Genomic DNA, 19,266 nt, shown 5'->3' with positions numbered 1-19,266 from the left:
CCAGCATTGTTCTCACAAGCCACCTCACTCAAGAGTCAAGACAATAAAACATAATGAAAAGTTAGTATATCCCAAAAAATTAAATTAAATAAAAGTTGCTATAAAGGTGGCAGCGATTCATTACCGAACTCTTAACTGACGAAGTCGCGCTAGCTAACTAGCTATGTTAGCAGGCAGTGCTTGAAAATTGGTTGAAACAACTAACATAAAATATAAATAATTACGCTGTGCATGTACAAATGAAGACCAGTATAAGCATCGCAAAGGGCCTCTGATACAAAATAGACAGTTGACAATTCAAAAGAGGTCGATATTTCAACAACTTAACTCTGGAACAACTCGACGCGCAGCAATGTAAGTGAATGGGGTCCAACGCCAAAATGACAGTGTTTGGAACTATTCCGCTCTTCATATCCCGGAAGTAGGCGGTTAAAAGCGCCGCCATTATTTACAACGGAGGTCTATGGGAGTGTCGCAACTCTTTCTCTCTATGGCTCTGCCTAAACCTACCCATCTTCTCCACCCCCTGATCCCTAAACCCACCCCTAAACCTACCAATCTCCACCCCTTAGATCTGGATCCAACTCTGCTCCCTGGATCTCGTGTACTGCAGTGAGGTGCTACTGGAAAATTGTGCCTTTCACCCTAATTAATTTGGCGTGTTCAAAGGTTAAAAAGGGTTATTTGATTCAGACTTTCCAGTAAATCAATTCCAATTCACAAAACTGTTCTGAATAATTCATTCATAAATCTGGCTCTCTCATTGAGTCACACAGCACAGATTTGGTACAACATGAGTGTCAGGAAATGATGACTTAATATTGAATCATGCAATTAATCATTTTCTATTGATAAAAAAAAATTAAAAATAATAATAATTCTGCAAGTTTAGAAATTACAGCTCACTATACTGTTAGTGTCATTAAAGCAGGAACCAGGGCTGCGTTTCCTAAAAGCATTGTAGCCAAAGTAGAACCATTACCACCAATGGTCTCTATGATTAGCTCATGATGCTTTTGAGAAACGCAGCCCAGAATTGCAAAAATTGTAGGGCTGGGTTGACGATATTGATTTATTGATTTGAATCGATCTTCAGTTTGATGAACCGATATCGGTTCTTAAATTCCAAGAATCAGTCTTTAAGTCTATGCTGTTTTTAGTTGATACGTAAACAAAACTTCCTTGCGAGTAATTTAAATGGCTGTATACAACTGTTTTTATTTGAGTGATGATTATATAAAAATAAATAGCAATTTAATTTGTGTTGGTAATCTTAATGTAAAATCTTAATGTTTCCACTGGCAGCATTTCCTGCATATAGTTTACAGCATTAGTTGAGAGCTTGTTTTAAGAATTGTTTCAAGAATGTCAGCTTGATCATAGCCCTGTCATTGATGGAAATTTCCGTCATTTATGAGAAAACGCTTCCCTGCCATGGACGAAAATTTCCTGCTTTCCGTGTTTTCACTGTTATACGCTAGGGGGGGCGCTATGACATCTTCTGAAAGAGTACTGAATCTCTTAATCAAAAGACATGTTAAGAAGAAGCAGAAACTAGTGATAGCATAATAAGCATAAGCATAGGTAAAATAACACGATTATCAACATTAAACAAATCAAAACTGCCTATGTCACTGAATGAAATGTCGACCCAGGACGAGCTACAGGACTGTGCAAGCATTAGGGGTGTTGATAGACTTGATCTACTCCATCTATGTTTTGATCATCGTTCTGAATCCCATCTAGACGTAGTATTTGACAAAAATGCGATTTTCTTAGCTTTTTGCTCAAAATGTTGCTTTTTTAAGAAACTTTGATTTTGAAGTGTTGATAAAAAAAGAATGCATTAAACATTTTTTTTTTTAAAGCAGAGGCTCTGTTCTTTCTTTTGATGTATTGCATGTTTAGATATTGAAACAGTAAAATATTTTGGAGACCATGCATTTTGTGAAATTGATCAATCTATCTTTCTGAAAAAAAAAGAAAAAAAAAACCCTAGCGAAGGAAGGAGTTAAGAAAAATGTACATGTACTATACATGATATCCAAATGAATCAGAGCTGAATCGAATCAAGAGCTTGTGAATTGAATTGATTCATGAAATATGTTGCTGCGTTCACGCCATGTCGTAATTAACATATTTACATATTTACTACTACTTATTATAATTATGATGCTCTATTTGGAGCTGTTCATGCCTTTGGAATCAGAATCATGAGTTTCTATGGCAACACTATAAAAGCCAGAAAGATCTGCAGTGGTCAGATGGTACAGCGATCACGTGGTACAAGTCAGAAAATTACGAGTTTACAAGTTGTAATTATGAGTCATATTAGGATATGAATGCTTTTTACAAGCCAGAATCTCGTAATTACAGTTATTTCGAAATAGCATGAACGCACATTGTGTCAATGCCCTAAAATTTTTCCAAACAGTTAGTCAGCCCCAAACTCACGAAATTGGTTGAATCAAAGTTGCTGTATTAGTCAAGGAAAGGACTGCATTATTATGAAGAAATGCATGCAATGCACATCATTTGTGTTTAACTTCCAGCCAAAATATAAATCTAGCAAATATATATAAATATATTGTGAAATATACCATTAACATGATGGAATAATTTTACATAAAGTATGATATAAGATTCTGATTTCGAGCAGGACAGTCTCAGGTCACCATCCACTTTCATTGTATGAAAAAGAGCAGCACGAACATGCTAAACATCTCCCTTTGTGTTCCACTGAAGAAAATCATGTAGGTTTTGAACGACATGAGCATGAATAGATGATGACAGAATTTTCATTGCAGCTCATGTATTCTTTTAATAATTAAAATGTGCTTTCATTTGATAAGCAGCAGCAGCGCTGTATAGTGCATTGTAAACTTAAATAAAACCCTTATCCCCCAAGTTTTATAGCACTGCATGCTTGACAAAATGCTTCCATTCAGTAGCATTCCATTCCATTGGAGTGACTCCTTTAGTAGAAAGGATGCTGTCTGTGTGTGTGTGTGTGTGCGTGTGTGATAAACTCCTGTGGGAGTGGTACTCTTGCGTATATTTAGTAATGTAGGCTTGCGTCAGGCCTGTCTAAAGTTCATTGCACTTGGCTGCTCCACATCAGGCTGTGTGCAGTGAGCCCTCTCATAGAAAATTCTCTGTCTTTCTCTCCCTCCTACTAACAAGAAAAAACAGGAGGAACATAACTCCAATTTCAGCCTAGATCAGTCATAATGCTGAGGGGAAAAATCACACGTTTACAGAAAGGAAGACGTCCTGTGGCAATTATGTCAGCTTGTATTTCCCTCTTTTAATAAAGGTGTAACAGTGCTTCTCATCATTATCTATCTCTCTCTCTCTCTCTCTCTCTCTCTCTCTCTCTCTCTCTCTCTCTCTCTCTCTCTCTCTCTCTCTCTCTCTCTCTCTCTCTCTCTCTCTCTCTCTCTCTCTCTCTCTCTCTCTCTCTCTCTCTCTCTCTCTCTCTCTCTCTATTCCAGAATATGACCAATCTCATACCAACTTTTGATTTAAATACATTTCCAGCAATCAACACATGCAGTACTACATCCATGATAATATATGACACATTTAGTCTTTATCATTGAACACACCTTTAGATGCATTTAGAGACAATCAATCAATTTCAGATGAAATCTGCAAATATTACAATGCATTTTAACTTTAATTACAATTAGTTATGAAAATATATAATGCATTATACTGTAACTTACATTATGAATACATTTAAAATGCATTATACATAAAGTGTTTAAGTAAAGTGTTACAGCTAATTCTATATATTGATTTCCAAGCTAAATAATTTATAAGTTAAAAACATTTAGTAAATATTATTATGTAAGGACTGACCCACATTTTGATGTGCAACATAACAAAATACATCTTTTTTTTATAGTATCCTTTATTGTAAAAAATGTATGGTTTTCGATCAAATCAAGAGAGTTCTGAACTTAAAACTCCAAGTGTCTCTGACTATGAGACCACTAGTATTCAGATCACACGCAAGATGTCTTTGACGGCGTAATTCCACTGATGATGAAATAGCAGTAGCAAGAGGGATGATATTAAGAGAGCTGCACTACCTCGCTTTGAAGTGAACGTTGACAATAATAATGTAAGGCCAACATCTCTGATGTAGTGCATGCTCTCTTACAGTGCATTTCCGTACCAGCGAGATAAAACGGTGTCCAGCTCTTGCTAATTGTTTAAAAGGCAGTACTGTTATCTTTATGAGAGCAGAAACAAAAGAAAGTGGAGATAATTAAAAAAAGCGCTCGTTTGTCACGAGGAGGATCAGATGGCTCTCTTTAAATTCCTCATTAATTAAAAGAGGCAGATGAAGTGTAATGTCACCCAGGGGACGGGGATTAGAGCGGCTTTGGGCCATGACGACTCCACCACAGTGACCTCAGCAGGACAGAGAGGCTGCTGGAGACTAAACGGCCTTTGCAGAGAAACAATACTGTTATGCATTTAATCTAGAAGTGGAGATATCTTAGTTAACTCTGTCTTGCTTAGCCAGACCTTCAGACTGACACCGGAAGGCCTGGACTCCATAGAAGCTTTCACTGGCTAAGGACCACCCAAGAGACCGTCTGATGTAAAGCAACCGATCGCAGTTTGTTTTGTTCAGTGTCATTTTCAGGGGTGTGAAAATGTAAAGTCGATGTCTCTAACAGAACGACATGTAAAAGAAACAAAGTCTATGCAGTGAACTTCACGTCCTTCACATACTTTTGAAAATCCAGCATTTAGTTGATCATGATAAGTGCACGTTTTCACAGCTGTAAACATGACGGCTTTCTTTTTCCATGGGGGGTTTGGAATCACGACGGCTTTGTTTCCAGGCGGGTTAAAGAATGCGACACACGTCTCCCGAAAATACTTATAATTACACAATAAACAAGATAAGGGCTTCTTTTAATTAAAAAAAGCCAAATGCCAGAGCTTAACGAGGGAATTCACTAAGATTGATTTGTGCCCGCTAATTTGCATAAGATGTCTGCTTTGATTTAATATAATCTTTAATCTTTAAAATGAAATAAAAAAAGCCCCCCCCAAAAGAAAAGCAGATTAAAATGCAGATGAAAAATATATAAATAAATAAACTGATCAATAACTTTTGAATGTGATTTGCGATAGATACCTGAACCAGCTCATGAATTACTCTGTAAATCCAGAGTTTTCGCGAGAGCACAAGTTGAATTTGCTCAGCGAGTTTACTCTGGCGTCGAGTAATGATGCTCATTAAATATGCCCTTGTATCCGAGCTGCACCAATCACATCGGGTTATCTGATATAGGCGGGCCAGAGGCGAGCTAAACAGATGACGACAGCGCTGTGACGTCGAAGTCATTAGTAAACATTGCAAGATGGCTATGGATGAACACCAGTTGTTTGAAACGGCTTTGACCGCTACAATGAACGAGTTAGACTTGGCTTTTTATCTAAAAGAGGAAAAGAAGACGCCGCTCGAATCATTCCTTTGCAAGAAGGGCGTTTTTGCTGTTTTGCCGACCGGATACGGCAAGAGTCTAATCTACCAGTTAGCTCCGCTGGTAGCTAAGCGTATGGGGCTTGTTGTGATTGGTCGTAGTGTTATCCAATTGCGTGCAGTGAGATTTTCAAATGCATGCTTGGTGCCGCCCCTCGAGCTGGCCGATTTTCATTAGTCGATGCCAGACCATTAATCTTTCAGATTTAGGTCTGGATTTCCAGGCTACTCATGAATTGCAAGCAGCGACAGATCTTTTCTTCCATATCGAGACCTACATTAGAAAGTGACGGATTATTGAAAAAGAAAAAAAAAAAAAGTAGGGAGGAGACTTGGAACTATGCATCGATTGTTGATTGGATGTTGAGATGTGGGCGTAGCACTCAAAAGTGGAGGCAGAGCTTTAAGCGGATTAAATGATTGGAGAAGTCCTGCATACATCACTAGAGGGAAGTCTGCTGTTTTCACCGGAAGATCCAGTAATAACATTTTACACATATGCATGAATGAATTGTTGAAAATAAGATCTACAGTATAACATGCATTTAAAAATAGTAAACTTTCATTTCATGCCAACTTTAAAATGCCAAAAATTGTACTTGAATACTGTGTGCCTGTGTGTGTATATATATATATATATATATATATACACAGTTATAACTCTTCTCCATTACTGATAGAGAAACGGCTTTTTTAAATACAATTTGTTTACCGCCTGCTTTCTGGTTATCTAAGATCATTTGTGCCAAGAAATGAACTATCCAACTGGTGCAACTTTGCCCTTCTTCTGTGCCCATGCAGCATGGGCGTCTACATCTTCCTAATCTCAGCTTCCGATGTCATTCAGTAATGACTAATGCTGATCTACTGTTCTGCATTTTCCGAGAAGCTTTTGTTTGAGGTCTGTAGGAGGAGAAGAAATCGAAAGTCGAGGGAGGATGGTGAGAAAAGTAATTGCAATGGTATGCGTGTCATATAATCTTAAATGGACAGCACTATCTCGTTTTGCCAAAGAAATGATCCATACGGGAAGTCATAAGTTGAAAGAAGTAACTAGAAACAAGCAGAGGCTGATTTGTGTTAAAATAACTGCTAGTGTGAAGCTCTGGGAAAGGAATAAGTTATCTCTGAATAGAAAAAAAAGAAAGCTGAAACTGATTCCAGCCTGCAGGAATACTGTTACATCAAGAGCTGACACTGCCAGTAGGGAATTATTACTGTTCGTTCTTAATTCAGGATGCAGAGCCAGGAAGAGACAGGGCCATATGTTCCAATCATCCGTAAAAAAAAAAATCTTTGCATTCACCTACCTGTGTTGAATTTTTCTTCAGGATACTGTACACTCACACAGTGGTTTTCGCTCCTGGTCCTTAGGATCCACAGAAATGCATATTTTGTATGTCACTCTTATCTGACACACTCTGTTCAGTTCATGCAGCTCTTTCATATCGAACTGATGATCTGAATCAAGTGTTTCCAGACAGAATGTGCAGTTCTATGAGTCCCCGGGACCAGGAGTGACAACCACAACACTAACAGAAAGCTCCTCCTGAAAAAAACTGCCCCAGTGCTGATACAAATGGATAGGGAAGGCTGCTTCATTGAGTATAGGCTGCCTTGCTCTGTGACACTTCCGCAACATTGCATTCACACAACATGTGTTCTATTGTTCACAAACAGCAAGAGCAGAGAATTATGAGATGTTTAAATGTGTTTTTTTTTTTTTTTTCAGAGGTGTTTTGAAGAAAAGAAAGTTCAAAAGAACAGCATAATATTTGAAATATATATATTTAGATTTTTTATATTTTATAATTATTATATATATTTTTTTTTTGTAACATTATGAATGTCTTTCCTATCACTTTTTTTATCATTTATTCCATCCTTGCTTTTTCATTGCATAAATAACAGCAGAAGTGTGATTTATCAGCTTAACACATGCAACAAACACTGGGCTAAATATAAAGCTTTTACCTAGTGGCAGATACATTTGAGTGGAGGAGAGTCTTACACCCAGCTTTTGATTTCAGCAACAAAAGACAAGGTTTTCTTCTCACTTTGAAAATGTATAAAAGCCTTTTCATTATGATATCCTAACTTTGAATGAGTTACATTTGGAGTTGTTTTTGTCCTGCTGTGCACGTCCCACCAGTTGAGAACCAGTGGTCTAGAAAGCTGTTGTTTCGGTTGGGCAGTTAAATGACTCCAAGAACTGGCATCCCAAAGAGCTCAAGCAAGTCAACTAGAGTCCAAGAAATAATCCATATACTGTAAAAACACAAGCCAAACAGCAACCACTTCCTGTCTGCTCAATATTTGTCTGAGTCCATTCGACCGGTGTGTGGAGATCCCCCGCCAAAACTCCCGTGACTGCAGAAGAGTTCGGTAGCTTGATGATGGGAACCCGCTGATAGTCAATCAGGAACAGGCGAGCCCTGATTATAATCACAGGCTACATGCTCGCTTAATATAGCGCTTCACACCTCTCCAGCCCATTAACATTTCCGTCAGTGATATTCGAGAGGATTCTGGAATGAGCGCAGACGAGAGAATTGATGCTTTAATTAGACGCATTCTGAGCCCTGTGTGGTCGCTTATAATTCCCAATGCTGGATTACAGGCACTGAGCCGCAGTTCCCAGATTAGAAAGAAGAGACAAGTTCAGGCAGGAGGTGTCATACATGTGAACTTGTAAACGTAAAACACTGGCATAATCGTCTTTACACTATATATTTATATTTTTATAGCATCTTCATGAATACACAACCTGAACACAAACATTGTGTCTAAGCATACATTCATCTGTTTTGTTTTTATAATTATGAAATATTATATTATACTCCTACTTTTCTCCAAACAATATATACACACACTAATGCTGGATTACGATGATGTATATTGTTTGGAGAAAAGTAGTATAATATAATATTTCATAATTATAAAAACAAAACAGATGAATGTATGCTTAGACACAATGTTGTCTTGGTAGCTGATTGCATAATCAAATTATACCAAAGTATATAATAGCCAAAACTTTTAATAAATCAGCTCACATAGGGTTGGGAATGTGTAGAATGGTGCATTTAGTATGTTGTACAAAATGCAGAGAATGCAAAGTATTCCAAGATCCTTTTCTTTTAATATTCATGTAATTTTCGATTTTTGGTGGGCAGTGATTTACAGTGTTTTTCATAAGCATATATATATATATATATATATATATATATATATATATATATATATATAACTACATCGAGAAATTCGAAAATGTCTTCTTCCAAACTGAAGTCCTAAGGGTTTAACTGAGCAATGCTGCGTGAAATGAGAATATTAAAATATTATACACAGGCAGATTCTATTTGAAGCCAGAACATTTGCTGTTTTGCTCTTTCAAATTTTATTTTATTCTAATTAATTATTTATTTATTTATTTATTTATTTATTTATTTATTTATTTATTTATTTATTTATTTATTTATTTATTTATTTAATTAATTTTTATGGCAGCAATATGATATGTTAATAATAACACTACATTACTACTACTACTACTATAATAATAATAATAGTACACACAGTTCAAATCACAATATTGGTTTATTTTTTGGCCAAATCATCCAGCCCAATTGGGTACTGTTGGAACAGTTGTCTTTTTTCTGAACATTACAAATTAAGAAAAAAATAATAAAAAAATAGATGACATTTCCATAGAAACACATGTTAAAAATACAATAAGAACATTTTCTGAGAATAATTGTTTCCAAACAAAATGTGCGTGTGTTACTTTCACTTTTGTGGAACCTTTACAATAAAGGTTGAACCAGAGGTTCAGCATCGGTAACGCTGTTCCAGACCATTTGGTGACGGTGGTCCATTTATTAATATTTGATATCTTGGGGAGTGAGAAGACGGGGCCTGTATAAAAAAGAGGTATTGAATCAGTATGAGAAAAGACCAGAACTTATATCACTGACCTGACTGATATTCCACTTATTTCATCTTTAGCAAAGAATCCACTGTAGTACCTCACACCACAAAAACCTTGCACATACCAAACCATTGAACCAATTGCCAATTCAGCATGGCATTAAGAATCAGCATATTAGGCCACATTCATTCATTTCACTTGAGTCAGTCTGCAGTATTCAAGGCGGAAGGGCTTTTACTGTTGTCATAAAGGCTCTTGAGTACAGTACCGGCAAATATTCGATCTCCTCCCTGGTTAAAGCCCCCTCCAGCGAGCACGGCCCACTCTGTGTTATCTGAGCTGCCAATATTGATATTTTTCTAATAGTCAAGGTAAGCTCTCCGCTCAGGACTCCTGCTGGAGAGTGGGGATTTGAATGACGTGTATTGATGCTTGCTAATGGAAGGGCCTATACAGCCTGCCACCGTAATGGGAGATACAGGATGATGTTATGTTATCAAACAATATAGAATTCAATGAGAACCTGTTCATTACAGGAATGAAGGGAAGTGCACAGTGATTAGAAAACAACAGAACATACAATTCCCTTTGATTGTGGAAGGGAAGACTGATGTACAGCTTCTAAAAGGTTGTTAGGTGGAAACTCGGGAAACATGATTAAACCAATTTAGATTGTATCTTAATTAAAATGTTAAACCAAATTAATTCCCTGCTGGTGCTTTTAAACAGGTTCGACTATTTCGAATTGCTTGTTTTTTCTTTTGAAAAATGGCCGCTTTCAGTGCCTTATTTGATTGCAATTGAAAGTATTCAGTTTTTTCACAAGGCAACACACCAACTATATTTTGGCGGGAACATGGTCATGATCAGTTATTGGCTGCATTATGAAAACATCCAGTCTTTAGTTTCTGCATTAAGCGTTTCATAATGTGATGCTGTTTTAGCATTGATGTCTATGGAAGCTTGTTTCTGCCAAAAAAAATGTAAAAAAGTGAAAAAAATCTCAAAAACCTTATTTCTCAAAATTACAAATTGATATCTCACAATTGCAACTTTGTTTCATGTCATTGAAACTTCATAGCTCAAAATATGACTTTAAATCTTGCAATGTGCCCTTATTTTCTCATAATTGTGAGCATTTCTTGTAAAATGCCTTTATTTAAAATTTGAAACTTTATTTCACAATTAGCTTACTTATTTTTATATTTTACTCTGGTAAAGGCATAAGCAGGCTTCCATAAATAGCAGATTTATTAATAATAAATAATTTAATATTTTTGTTCGGGTCCATCAGTGTTATATTTTTTAGATAGTATTATAGTTTTTATGAATGATTTGAATTTATTTTTTTTATATATATTAAAATAAAACTATATGGTTTTTATTCATTTTTAGCTTGAGTTATTTTAGAACATGAAGTTAAACTGAAATTAAAGTAAGAAATGTTGAAATGTAGCTAAAAAAAGTTGCTTATTTTATTTTATTTCAGTTAATGTGTATTTTAATGCATATATTATTAAATATAGGCTACCATTTAAAACCTTTTTGGGTTGAATTTCCAGTCCCAAATAATTGTGATACAGTACAAGTAACTAAAATAAAAGTACTCAAAATTACCCGCCCATAATGACAGGTGACACACAAATCAGTGTGAAAAGAGACTCAAACCAAACTAAGAACAGACAACACCTTTTAAAGTTCAGGACACAATCATATGTTGTTGTTGCTGTTTTTTTCACACTGTTTATGACCCTGCTCCACATTGTCAGCTGCGCAAAGACACATCACGCATTAACAGGAGCTGGTACCACATGGAACGTGTCCTGTGCCACCGGACGTGGTGGTCGCGTAACTTATCATCTTGACTTATGTGGAGCACGGGTGTGGCTGCCCAGTCCCTGCTCATTATCACCATTAACAACAAGCTGTCATCCCGCGTCCTGGGATGCTGCTGACACAGTTTGCGTTTAGGAACTCTCTGTCGTATGCATTATGCATTTGCTCCCGAGCCCCAAGGTGTGTGGCATATCACACTGTCTCTTGATTAAGGACACTGGCTGCCATTTGTCATCTGCTTAAATGTACATATAACTAGTACAAATAGGGTAATGATTTTGGAGCAGACCTCCATTTCTGAATCACAGATTCGCTTTAAGATTCATCATGGCCAAATGTTTACTAATTGATTGAAGCTTTAAATGTCCAGCACTAACCCGCAAATGACTTGCCGTAGATCACCAGATTTACACTTTCTAATGATGCATTCAAGTCATGTTGGAAAGATCATATTTACGAGTTGGGCCGTCGCTAGCTCAGCAAAATAGCGGGGCGATTTAATTAAACTTAACTTAACCTATGTAGTTGCCTTATATTACTCAGTACTGTCTTAGGTAAGAATGCTGTAAGTACACGCCAAGAGCACATAACGTAAAATAAAGTGCAACCAATCCTATTAAAGCCAAAATGTTTATTTAGTCAATATCCAAGGCATTTTTAAATAGAATGTAGCACCTTATTTAAACTTTGCCTATACTGTTGTATACATTCAATGCATCTAGATAGTCAGCTTGGAGTTTTGGGTGTCCCCATTGCATCAGCATCTGACACACCGTCAAGTTCCATTGAAAGCAATTAATTATTTTAGCATTCATATTGTGCCTGGACTTGCAAGTGGAATTATATCTCTTTAAATTACTACTTGTTTTTTGTTTTGAACTTTAGGAGTTTAATAACACACACAACATCCTGTGTATTGTCTGACTGCCTGCACACTGCTGATTCTGAAAATTGTGATCTGAATTTATTGTGGTTTCACTAATTAAACATAGCAGACATGGTTTATTTTGTACAATAATTCATATTTTGAACAAAAAACTTGATCAAACAGCCTAAGTACCTCTTGGCTTACATTTACGCATATATATATCAAGGACATTTTCACCATGTTACATCAGAGTGTGAAGTAAAAACAGTGATTTCCTGTTTTTATGCTGTTTAGTTTACTTACATTATTTATTTCCAAAATTCATAATAAGCTTTCCATTAGAGTAATCTTGGAAAGTATGTATCTAAAAGAGAATTGTTTATAAGTTTTTATTTATTTTATTTTTTAGAAAGAATGGAAGTTATTACTAACAGTGTTGTAAATAATTACATGTTGACGCCTTTTCCTTGTTTTTATTTTTTATTTTTATGTTTTTCTGGCCTGTCTTGTCTGTCAAATGCTATAAATACACCACTGCATACTTGTTTTCTCATTCTGTCCAGCATTTAATTGGAAAAAAAAACATTGGGCCTTGCATGGAAGATAAGTGGACGATATTTGGTCCATTATCGCAGAAGAAAATTACTGTTCAATTTAAATGCATATATCTGCCAAAAGTTTATTTACAATAGTTATGGTCTAAAAGCCCACTTTTAATTTAATGTTTTATGTAAACATTCAACTGAAGCCTCAGTCAAGACTTTCAAACTCATATGGAAAGCACTCATGTTGTGTGAGAATACATGTATGGTCTCCAACATTTAATCGTTCAGACACAAGCAATATAGATGCCTGCCTGTCTCATTGCTATGTTATGTGTCCTCAATTACAAAGCTTCTGGAACAAAATTTTCCATACGGACATACGTTTTGAACCAGATCCTATATTAATTATATTTGGAGTTTCTGAAGAGTTTTGGAGACTTACACTGGTACAACAACAGTTTGTTTCATATGGGTTAATCTCTGCTAAACATTTTCTTTTGTTTTGGAAGAAAAATGAAGTTCCGACTCTTAAAATATGGCTGACAGAGTTGACTGGTACGCTACATTTAGAAAGAATTAGGTATACCTTTAAAGACAAGTTCCCTTTCGAGGGAACTCGTGCTCTGTCGAAGACAACACTTTGGGGAACGCCTCCAGTGTTATAGCGTCTGAAGCACGTGTGGAACTAGTCCATTCTCGATTGGTGTTGCATCATGACTTCACAAGTGACTGTGTACACGGAAGCTACAAAGGGACACCGGCACACAACAGTGTTGGCTTCGAGTATTCGGTGTGACTTGTCAGTCTTATTTGGTGTTGTTTGTCTTACTGTGAAAAAGTATTCCTTATCAAAAGAGTGAAAGTATGGCGAGTGAGAGGCAATATAGGCAGTGTTCCAGATATATCACGGAGGGAGACACACACACACACACTCACTTTGTGTTATGTGCCTCGGAGCGGAGCATGCACGGACAACGCTCGAGGGTGCTGTCTGTGTGAAGTGTGAGCTGCTGCTGCTCAGAATGCTCCGATCGCACCTTGCCTTGTTCGATGAGACAGGCCAGGCTCACACTCCCTGTGGTCCGGGGCGTTTACAATCATGGGGATCACAAATGGAGCTGGCTGATGAGTAGGGTTGTGCCGATAGACGATATCATCGTCCATCGTGATGGCTGACCGACATCACGATGGAGAGCCACCATCGTGATGCCACGCCCCCCACCCTGTCAACCCAGCCCAGTCTCACGGCACTTCGTGAAAAGCTCGCGAGCCACACCTGGCTCTTTGGTAAAAATTCATGTGGCTCGTAAGGTCTCACCCTTTACCAACAAACGATCGTTAAAAAAAATTAAGACGCATCAACAGAGATGATCTCTCTGCAGAAAAAGCAGCCAATTACAATTCCCTTGTTGTACAGCCTACTGAAGTTAATGAAAAGTTGATGATAATAATATTCAAGTTGTACCGGCAAAAGTGTGTGTTCAGTGCTGTCCGCGAGTGTCACGAGTCACCACAGCAATCAACTAACCGCTTACGTTTCTGTGGTAACCTACAGCTCCTGCACTGGGATTCAAGCTGGCGAAAACCATTTTAGAACAGCAGCGAAAATGTAAAAGTAGGCTATATAAACTTTAATATATCCTTTTATTGAAACGGGTGCTTTGCTGTGCAAAGAGACATTTCGAAACATTTCACCCGCTGGCCGCTGGTACTTTCACTTTTGCCGCAGAGACCCTTTATTTTCTATAAATGTGTTGTATTTTTGATAATCCGCGCATATTTCAGTTGACGATTCTGTTTAAAGTTATTAATAACAAAACATGAATGAATGAGAAAGAAAAGAGCAGGATTTGCTTTATATTGAAAATAAATATTAAAAGCCTGATAAGTCGTGAAAGAGAACTGAATTCTACTGACAGGATGCTGTGCGCACGCTCCGAACGCAACGCGGACAAGCAGCCTTTGTCTTCGGCCAAATAAACATCGTCAACTGCCAATTTAGGGGACATCGCCCAACCCTACTGATGAGTTTGAGACGGTCTCGGCCCTTTCTCAGCTCTCAGCTGCCAGCTCCGTTGTTTCCATTCAGCGATTGGAAGCCCGCTCTGTGGATTCTTCCACCCAAGATGAGAACCCGATGCTAGAATTATCTGGCTCTGAGGAGGTAGATGTTCTAAGCATCGAGGCAGGAGAATTAGAGGACTTGCCACCTCATTCCCCTGCTTTTGAGGAGTTGCTGGAGGTTGTGACTAGAGCAGTGGCCAAATTAAATATTGATTGGCCAACAGAAAAGCAGGAAGCGAAAAAGAAATGTAAACTTGATGAGCGCTTCCTGCAGGCTTGGTCACAGCCTTCACTTCAGAGTCTGCTTTTCTGTCCCGATCTAAACAAAGAGGTGTCGCAATTGTGGAAAAGGCCGTTCTCATTGAGTTTATCGAGCCCGGAGCAACCCCACCCATCAGCCGCCAGCTCCTCACACCTGCAGCAGCAGAAGAAGAGTGTTGCCTCTTGAGTCCCCTCATACCAGGACAGGCACTAGTCAGTGTGGCACAGTGGGTATTTCCAAACTGGACTAGTTCCACTCGTGCTTCAGACGCTATCACGCTGAAGGCGTTCCCCAAAGTGTCGTCTTCGACGCAGCGTCTCGTTCCCTTCTCAGGCAACAAGCGTTACAGTCGTAACCTGAGACGATTTTTTTATTTGAAAAAGTTCGGTCCCCTTTTAGTTCTTTTCTGCAAGCTTGTGATTAATATGTTTATCATGCCATTATTCCCCGCTTTTACCACTGGTTAGCACTTTTGGGTTGAGTTTTTGGATGGATGCTTTTTGTTTGGCAAGTTGTTTTTTTCCGAATTAATTTATAAAAACTTTCAGTCCAATTATTACTACCTTTGTCAAATTTTTGTTCATGCAAATTAGTTAGGGTGTAAATTTTATTTGTTTGCATTTATACAAAAAAAAAGTGTAGTTACAAATGATCTTCTATTGAAATTCCAAATAAAAACCAATGTTTTGTTAAAAATGGAACATCAGACCTCATTAAACGCTCATCCACATATCTCATAAATTCTAGCATCAACCTGTTATTTTAACAGCAAGCCTACAGTCATCACCAACGTCATAGTTCATTAAAACAAAGCCAGCAATTAAGAACAGTGTGATTATTACCTAAAAGCTTTGAAACAATGCCAAACCACCTGTTAATTGCCACCTCTGCAGCTGTGGGCAATAATCACAAAGCTAATTATTAGGAAAAACACAGTAGATGAGATGGCGGATATGAAGATAATCATTACATTTATGTCTATTGTTAGTGCTACAGGAACCCTATACTTCACAATCAATTGTATTTGAATTTCACAAACAAAGATGGTGCATAAAATGTATAAACTTGTATTACTTTGAGTGACTCAGTACATTTTATTTTAAATAAAATAATAACAAAATATGTTCATATTTTTCATCAAATTTATCATTCACTTAATTTTCAGCTCTTTCCCCTATTTGCCAGCTCCATTATAATATGTAACACCCATTTGTCATAATCCAATCAAATCCCAATGGATTAAATCAGGTCTTGTCCCACATTTTTTCTTCACTGAATATAAGAATATTCACTCAAAAATATGTCAGATTACAGAAGTAAAATGGGTTGTGAACTACATTCAAAGTTGATTCTATTGGTGTTTTACCCCCATACAAACATGACCCGCTTTCTTATAATAATTTGTATAATAATTCTGTAAATCTTAGTAAATCTTTTAGTTGCATTCATTTATTTTGTGTTTTTAAAAATCAAGATAAAATGAAAAAAGCTTCACTGTTTGTTCAGGTTTAGCATAGTGACTCAGTTCAGCAGTGGGGGGGAATCGAATAGTTTTTTTTTCTTTTTTTTCTCCCCCTCCATTTTGAGAACAGAAATGTTTTCAGATTGGATGTCAGGTTAACTTTCACACAGGCTGATCAAAGAGATTAACGCTCACACGTCTGTCAAAGTGAGATTAGATTTCCCTCCGCTCTGTGCAAAATCTGCCAGGAACTGGATAAGGGATGCAATCTTCATAGGTTCATCCACACTGTTTGGCAAGTCTCAATTCCGATATCAGAGATATGGAAGCCAGGAGAGTGATATTACTTGTTAGTCAAGGACAGACGCTTTTCCCTTAGGATATTATCTACTGCACACTTCAGATCTGAAGAGGATGTTACATCTCTAAAAATCAAATGTATGCCACTGACATCACACTACTCAGCTCAGAAAAATGCTTGTGACTGAATCATACTAGTGGGAATCGTGACTTTGTGTTCATTAAAAAAAGGAGGAGATTAAATATACTGAAACCCACAAATTCCTGGATGTAAACAGATTTCATTAGACTCTAAACATCAAACAAATCTGTTGTGGATGTAAAAAAAAAAATCCCCCCCCAAAAAATCAATGCAGCATCATATAGCTTCTCACACAGTCCCAACTAGTGGTGCTTGCTTACATATAAACATCACTATTATCATTGCTCATTCTTAGGGATTTGAATAAACCCTTAACTTTCAGTATTAAACACTGTTTGTGCTATATGAATGTTACCTCAAATTATAAGGCTTGTTTGGAAGATATGGGTTATTACCTTTCTAAATGGCTGGATGTCTGATTTTCGCCTGGCAGAGAATAAAAACAGAAAAAAAAAAGAAAAGAAAAAAACCCAGAATATAAAGTTAGACACTGGTCGAGATTTGTGGTCCCACACACTCCATTTTGAATCTCTGGTCATTGAATGACCTCAGATTTGCATTGTGGAGCCGCATTAGCTACTAGATTTCCTCTATATTTACCTATATCTAAACTAGATGGAATCATATGCTGTGCTCAAAATCGCCCCCTATACCCTTTACATTCACTATACCCTACATTACTCCACTAATATAGTCCACTTGAAGGAATGAATGAAAATGAGTGAGTGAATTCGGACAATGAGTGCTCCGGAAGGGCTGCCGCTTTTGCATAGTGTGTGCTTGCGGTTTAATAATTAATAGAAACGTAGCAAACTGGCAGCTCCAGTAGTGATGAAAATATTTATCCTGAACTCTGCTATGGAAACTAGCACATATAAACAATAATTAAACAATTTAATAATCAATTAAAGGAATGTATACCTGTATGATATTATGCTGGACCAGCGCGTTTTGGAAAATGGAATGGATGATGGATTCAGCTGCGGCGCCATCTCCTGGCGTGACGTTGGAATTCATTCAGCGCGACTCTCACAGTGCATTATGGGTATTCTCTAGCCGTTGAGCGTACATCAGTTGTACACTCGTTATGCATCAATATGATGTTAAGTGGCAGATCAGTGGGCTTGCTGCAGCTGGATATCTAAGTAAGAGACGTCCAACTAGGGTATATCGCTTTGTGTTGTTAGCCACTGTACATATCCTTACAAGTACAATTTTGGCTGTATTATTTGTGTCCCTTTCAGAAATTGCTCTTGAGAAATGTACACATTCCCCACTTAGGTAAGAAATCAGGGCCTCAAGCTGCCCAAAATGTAAATCCAGGCTCATTGGAAAAACATATGTGCCTTCATTGGTGCAAAATTATATTACGTTGCTTCTTGCACGATTTGCTTTCAAAGTGAAATGTCTAGTGAGTGGTGCTCAAAGCGTATTCATTTTTTTTTCGAAAACGATGAACGTGAATCTGGAAATGTTTTTATTACGTTGGCAGATTTGAAAATGAAATCCTTTGAGTGGAGTTAAAAGGTTTATGCTCTATCCAGTTATGAAAATAACGTACCACCTACATTAAAGGTGCTCTAAGCGATGTCACACGTTTTTTAGACCAAAACATTTTTTGTCACGTACAGCAAACATCTCCTCACTATCCGCTATCTGCCTGTCCCCTGAACACACTGTAAAAAAACGCAGTCTCTGTAGACACCCCAGGCTCCACAAACGGCAACAAAAACAAACTGGGCCAACCTGCACCACGAAACATAACAAACTGTTCCAGCCAATAACCGACAAGAAGGATTTGGGGTGGGGTTTGGGGGGTTAGTGCGCGGATGAGGAGGAGGGAGGGTCTAGCTAGCCTCCGTTTTGTTTGACAATACTTTAAACGTCAACAAGAAGTGACGTCACCCAACATCACTTAGAGCTCCTTTAAACCCTACCTTAAACCTAAGCAACAGCAAAAGCAAACGTGAGATAAAAACACATTTGCTGAAGCAACCATGCCATTTAGCCATGCCAAGTCTTTGAGCTCTTTTTTTTTTGAGCTGTATTTCACTGGAATTGTACCTGATTGCTCCACATTGTAAGTGCAATTCTGTACCAGGTGAGCTACCAAGCAAGGTTACCATAGCCGCTTTTCCACTGTCAGGCCAAACCATTCTCGTCGCTAAACCATTTTATTCCGTGACGTTATAAATGTAGTCATTGCCTTGGTAATGCAAGAGTTTACAGACGGTATGAGATGTAAATAGCGACATGGAGGATGATCAGTTATTTCTTTACTTTTCATTATTATCTTGTGTTTACTCAGCTTAAATAGCACCAATCTTGAGTAGCAATGTCACTGCATGAA

At 37.5% G+C, this 19,266-nt stretch overlaps 1 protein-coding gene across 3 annotated transcripts in view; it reads right to left on the bottom strand.

Moving 5' to 3' along the window:
* Window positions 1-19,266, bottom strand: part of cntn5 (contactin 5) — a 312,302-nt gene that overhangs the window by 226,749 nt on the left and 66,287 nt on the right. Inside the window, exon 2 of one of the 3 annotated variants that reach the window (XM_084408899.1) lies at window positions 17,312-17,342. The exons of the other annotated variants lie outside the window; for them this stretch is intronic. The gene's annotated coding sequence lies outside the window, so the exon portion shown is untranslated. The remainder of the gene's footprint in view (window positions 1-17,311; window positions 17,343-19,266) is intronic. 3 annotated transcript variants of the gene reach the window in all.

This window comes from Rutilus rutilus (genome assembly GCF_951802725.1).
Source record: "Rutilus rutilus genome assembly, chromosome: 5".
Classification (NCBI taxonomy): Eukaryota; Metazoa; Chordata; class Actinopteri; order Cypriniformes; family Leuciscidae; genus Rutilus; species Rutilus rutilus.
Note: the sequence above shows the minus strand (reverse complement) of the source record. Positions and strands in the feature narration are given on the sequence as shown.